The sequence below is a fragment of the Musa acuminata genome, chromosome BXJ3-9 (assembly GCF_036884655.1).
Source record: "Musa acuminata AAA Group cultivar baxijiao chromosome BXJ3-9, Cavendish_Baxijiao_AAA, whole genome shotgun sequence".
NCBI lineage: Eukaryota > Viridiplantae > Streptophyta > Magnoliopsida > Zingiberales > Musaceae > Musa > Musa acuminata.
In genome coordinates, this window is record NC_088357.1 from 35,617,364 (window position 1) to 35,624,431 (window position 7,068).

Below are 7,068 nucleotides of genomic sequence, written 5' to 3' on the forward strand. Positions count from 1 at the left end.
AACATGGCATAATGCAAGTTTGGCAATCATAGCATCAATTCATATATCTCTTTGATGATGCAAGCATATCATCAGTGTTCATAGCATCAATTCATATATTTCTCCCCCTTTGTCATCAACAAAACGGAGAACGATATAAGCAAATTTTAAGCATAAGTGTTTGTAATTATTTATGTCATAACTAGGTTCATGTCATTTTCCAATAATGAGTGATAGGATATCAATTATACAAACATCTCAAGGAAAACATGACATGGAGATAGCTTTGAAAACTTCTTTTTTTTTTATTATCTTTTTACATGAAGGAGGAAGACTATTTGTGATACATGCTATTTGTGAGTTTACTTCGAGTGAAGTTAGAATCGATGAGAGATTAAATCATGCTTCATTTTTATAAGGATCAAGATATGTATGTGAAACAAATCCTTGCAAGTAAAAACACTTTCATCCATATTCATCAAATCCATTTCTAAAAAAAAACATATTTTTCACATGATATGTGTATGAGAGATGTATTTGCTAGTTGATTACATATGTCAAAAATCAATGATATGAACTAAACTTGATATGACATATGTTTGTTGAGTTCGGAAAAGAGTAAACTTGATATATTGGGATCAAGAGAATCCGAAAATGAAATTTGACTCTTTCTTGCATTCGGACAAGGTTTTGCTATAGATATTATAATCATGAAGGTAAAGCATGCTTGTTATCATGGAAGTTTTGTATTCAAGCACATAATTTCCAACATGTAATTGTGTAAAATCATTATGCCAATCAAGTGATTTGATCATAAGAAAGTTCAAAAAAAATAATTTTAACACGTTGAATCATTAGGACGTATTTTTACCATAGTTTTTCAAATACAATCATGAAGATAAGGCATGCTCATCATCATGGTAGTACGATGGCAAGTTTAGAATTTTAAGACGTGCAAGCTAGTAATTTTGAGATGTTCAAGAAAGCAACTCTTGCTTCTTCAAATATAGGTTTTGCTACATGTGCAAGTTAACTTTTTGCTTCTGCAAGATATCATTCCTTGGTGATGTTTAATATAGCAAGTTCTACATCATGCAAGCTAGTGAATCTTATAACATTTTAGAACATGCATAATCACCAAAGCATCATAAATTTTAATGATGTGCAAAATTACAAATTTTGCATGTTTGTATTTGTGCATCTTGAGATTTGTAAGATAGCACTTCTTGGTGATGTTCAAGATAGCAATTCCTTTTCTTTTGAGAAGTGTAATTATTTTCTTTCTCCCTCTTTTTGAATTATATGAGCTACAAATTAGCTTTTAAGCATGTTTTGCTCCCCCTTTGTCATTGTCAAAAAGAAGGGAAGACCCTTTACGTTAATTTCTAAATTATGACAAAGGTAAATAGCATTGATGAAAATTCAAGTCTTGATTGTCAAAACAATTATTTTATCATGAATATTTCATCATTGCATGCATCATTATTATCATATATATTTTTAAAACATATAAACTCATTATTATATGATTCCAAATCATCATTCCTATTATTTCAATCATTGTTTCAATTATCTTTATAGCTTATCATGCACAATATGTCAAACCATCTAACATGATACAAATATTTATTTTCAAAGTATTTATTATCATTTTCATGTATGATAATAAAGTGTTCATGATACTGAACATTAAATCAATATTTTTTTAAGTATTTATCACTTCATTTTGATCATAATGCCAAACATTCATCATTTAGAGCATTCATGACATTAAATCAACATTTATAATACTTCATTTTAGCAACAACTCATAGCATTTTAAATCATGATTCACATCATATGCAATGCATCACATCATAATTAAAAAGCTCAAGTATTGCATGCATCGTTGCAAATCATAAATATTTCATATCATAATGGTATCAATTTTGTTAAATTATATCCTATCATGCATGATCATAACTTTTCATTTGTATACATTAAAATAAATTAATGAATATTTCGTGTATTCATATCATCACATAAGGAATATCAAGAAGAAAATAATTGGGTGATGAGATAAACCTTTCATAAATACACAGAATTGCATAAAAATCATATCATGAATACAAGGAATACAGATCACAATCATTCAAGAGAAAAATTATTCAAGAGAAAAATCATCATTCATTTTCAATTCATTCAATTTGACAAATCATGATCATGATTTTGATAAAACTCATTTCAAATTTAAATCATCAAAATCATTTTTATGGCTCACAAAATTTATAACATAAATAGATTCATAATTTCATTGATAATATATTTTTCCCCCTTCAAGTGTTTCATCTTAAGTGATCGATTTCATGTAAACATGTCTTTTCATTTATGTCAAATGAAAACATGCATCAGTTTTTAAAGCCACTGTTATTATCATGAAAATCGATAATCCACAATTATCAAGAATCATCCTACATAATTTCAAAAATATATACTCATTAATCGTAACTTCAAATTAAACATGATTTAATATACTCAAAATCGAGAAATAACAATGGACATCACCATGATACACATTATTACTTCTTAACCATGATTTCATATTTTCAATCAAAATTATTTTGTTTGTTTATCATAAAATGTGCAATATTATCATTTTCGAAATTACTAGCATGATCATAATTTTTTTTTAACATTAATTCTAAACTAAAAAAGAAAATACATCATGAGAGCATCAAGTAATTTCAAAATAATTCAAGAGAGTTGAGTTACTTACCTTGTTGTCGAAGCCCGTCAAAGCCCAATTCGCCGTTTCACCTTTGAAAGTTCTTGATTCTTCCTTGGTTGCCTTCCTCTTCTTTGGCCTCTTCCTTCGTTCAAGTTCATTGTCTATTTTAGATTTTTGTTTAATAAACTTATTAAGATTTAGTGTTCGAAGTTCAAGTTTATCATTGTCCTCATCACTTGAGTCATCGCTCAAGTGGTATTCATTTGTCCGGAGTTCCAAATCCTTCCTGTTCTTTGGAAGGTGACTTTGTTCATCATGTTCATCATGTGCATTGTGCACTATTTCATATGTCATCAACGAACCAATTAGTTCTTCAAGTGGTAAGTTGTTTAGGTTTTTAGCTTCTTGTATTGCAGTTACTTTTGAATCCCACTTCTTAGAAAGAGAACGCAAAATCTTATTTACGAGTTCAAAATTCGAAAAACATTTTCTAAGTCCTTTTAGACCGTTGACGATATCCGTGAAATGGGTAAACATGTCGCCAATGGTTTCACTCGGTTTCATCCGGAAAAGTTCGAAAGAATGTAACAGAAGATTGATTTTTGACTCTTTCACTCTACTTGTGCCTTCGTAAGTCACTTCGAGTGTGTGCCAAATATCAAATGCGGTTTCACAAGTTGAAACACGATTAAACTCGTTTTTATCAAGTGCACAAAATAAGGCATTTATAGCCTTTGCATTAAGAGCGAAAGCCTTCTTCTCCAATTCATTCCAATCGATCATTGGAAGAGAAGACTTCGAAAATCCGTTTTCGACAAGATTCCAAAGTTCAAAATCCATAGAAATAAGAAAGATCCTCATTCGGGTCTTCCAATAGGTGTAGTCCGTCCCACTGAACATGGGTGGACGTGTAATAGAATGACCCTCTTGGTTTCCGGTGTATGCCATCTCTCTTGGGTTTTAATCCGTTAGAGAGTTAACCCCGCTCTGATACCAATTGTTAGGATCAAGAGCACTAAGAGGGGGGGGGGGGTGAATTAGTGCAGCGGAAAACTTTCTGCGATTAAAACGAAACTGTGTTCGAACGATAAAAACGATTTCTGTTTGAAAGCCGATTCTAAGATTACTTTAACTTAAGATCAAGCAAGATGATGTTAAAGTCAATCTATGAAGGCAGTTTGCAGTTATGATGAAAACCAGAATATAAGCGCAAACTGAAATACGATATTCGTACGAAGAAACTGATTTACGTCTAAATGCTGATTCGTAAATCACTTGATTATGCGAGATGCAGTTTAAGCAAGGGTATAAAGGCAGTTTGTAGTTATGGTAAAAATCAAAATGTAAACGTAATCTGAAATATGATGATCGTACGAAAAAGCAGATTTACATCTAAACGTTGATTCGGAAAGTGCAAAGCTTGAAACCCGATCGTATATGCGTTGCGTAGAAAGCAGTAAGCTTCAGAGGAGGTTTGCAGTAAAGATAATATGCTCAAAGTAAATGCAAACCAAGATTTAGAGTGGTTCGGTCAATCTTGACCTACTCCACTTTTGGCTTCCTCCACCGACGAGGTCACTGACGTCAACTAGAGGCCTTCCTTCAATAGGCGAAGGCCAACCACCCTTTTACAGTTTCACTCCTTTTGACGGGCTTAGGAGACAACCCTTACAGAAATTTTCTCTCCTCTCTTTACAACTCAAAACTTTGAAGAATAGAGGGAGGAGAATTTTTGGCCTTTACAACAATTTTGAGCTCTAAGAATCACAGAAAGAGATCAAGATTTCGAGTGTTAGTTTGTTACCTTTCAGTGCTAAATGGGTGGGGTATTTATAGGCCCCAACCCAGTTCAAATTTGGAGCTCAAAACTGTCAATTCCCGAAATTCCGGGATTAGGCGGTTGCACCTCCTGACTGGAGCGGTTGCACCGCTTGGAAGAGCTCGAAGACTGAGCCTCTGGGCGGTGCTACCTCCTGTCAGGGGCGGTTGCACCTCTCTGCCAGAGCTCGAAGACCGAGCTCAGGCGGTTGCACCTCCTGACTAGGGCGGTTGCACCGCCCAGTCTCGCTCGGAGACTGAGCCCAGGCGGTGCTATCTCCTGGCTGGGGCGGTTGCACCGCCCAGTCTCCCTGGGAGACTTAGCCCAGGCGGTGCTACCTCCTGGCTTGGGCGGTTGCACCTCCCACAGCAATCAGGGTCCGAATGGGTAGATCCATTCGGCCCAATTTGGGTTTTTCAGGGGCCCAATTGCCCCAAGATTAAGCTAATGGGATCACCTCCCATTTCCAACTTAATTATTGTGCTAACTATGATAAATCCTAAGATAATTTCTGCAGCTTGCTCCGGTGCGTCAATCGCTTCTTCCGACGAGTTTCCGGCGAACTTCCGTCGATCATCCGATGAACCCTCGGTGATGCTCCTGCGGACTTCCGGCAAACTCCTGGACTTGCGACGATCCACTTGGCGAGTTCTAACGAGCTTCTTTTGGCAAGCTCCTGGACTTCTCGGATCTGTTCCCGTAGAACCTCCGACGACCGTCCGGACTTCCATCTAGCTCTCGAACTCCTAACGTGATCATATTCCTGACTCCGGCGTAACTCCTGCTGCAAGTCTTACTTTTATCGTAGTTAATCCTGCACACTTATAACAAAACTTCGATCGAGACAATTAATCCTAAGCAATTAATCAAGTTGTCCGGCATGTCATTGGTCCCTCGACACTTCGTTTTATTTTTCGGCGCATCGTCCTCTCCTGCAGCTTATTGCCTAATCAGCCAGTTGACTCCGCAACTCTGATATCCTTGGCACAATACCTGCTCTTCTTGGTCCGATGCCCGAGTCCACGGCCCGAAGCCTTATGTCGATACGTCGACCGATCCACCGGTTCGACGTCCAATCTTCTGACATGTTCCTCCGTCACAACATGATTTTCCTGCTTTAATTGTCTCATCCTGATCAAAGCATCCTGTGTCACTCAAAATGCAGATTAAATCATAAACATATATCAAGTGATTTCATCATCAAAATACGAGATTCAACAGATTGTTCAATGCCCGACACTATATCGAAGTCCCATCCCCCATGGTGCCCCTCGGGTGGTTCCAGGGTGCTGAGATGGTTGACATTTCACGTGTAGCAGCAGACTGCAGAAAACAACCAATGGCTTGCAAAAACTAAGCTGTTTTGGGCTGTTTTGCTCGGTTCGTTGAGCGATCGCATTGTAGTGCTGTAACTTGTTTGAACTTACATTTTTACAAGCAAAAAGGTATAAAACGAAACTAAAACATATTGCCACGCAACTGTACAAGTAAACACAAACGACCAACAGTTCGTTGAATAGAGTTGTTGCAGGCGCACGACGATCGTTCTTGACAGATAGGCATGATAATGAAAATGTGCCAATCCTCCATGATACAAATATTTAAAATTTAAATTAAAGTAAAAAGATATCATTTTATGACATTCATAATATCATGTAAATCTGAGTTAAAATTGGTAACAAAATATGTCATTTATAATCATATTGAACATCATTATATATGTTCAGGTATATTATCATGCTAAAAATGTACCAAATATGAATATGATTTTTCAAAAATAAAATAAAAATAACTATAAATTATAATCTTCATTATCGTGTTATGGTCACTTTATTGTGTAAATATGAGCTAAAAAAGAACGTAGTGTGTTCCTATACTTATATTGAAGGTGTAATATTCAACTACAATATGATGATGAAAATACATTAAATTTGAATACATTACCTCCAAATTCAAAATAAAATCTAAATAAAATTATAAAATTTATTAATTTTATGTCATTTTCACTCAATTATATAGATTTGACATAAAATGTTTAATAAAATATGCTGTTATACTCTTATTGAATGTTGAGAATGTATTAAATTTGGGGACAAATATCACATAATTCAAAGCAAAAGAATAATATATTGTAAAAGCATTATTATCGTATTATGACCACATCATTATGTTAAGATGAGGCAAGAAGGATGCCATATATATATATATATATTCATCTTATTGTCTTTTTTTTTATTTTTTATTTTTACAGAGACCATATGAGAGTAGGAGATTTTAAGAAAGAAGTGCACAAAAGAGGGACATTACAATCAATCTGTGCCAAAAATAAAAATCATTACATTCAAACTATTGAGCTATCTCACAATTTTAATTTTTTTAGAATTTTTAATAAGAGAGATAAAATTATCATAGACTACTTATATCATTATATATATATATATATACATATATATATATATATGTATATATATATCTCCATAACTGAAAAACCCATCAACATCTCTATATATATATATATATATATGTATCTCTCTTTTTTTCTCTCTCTCTCTCTCTCTCTCCA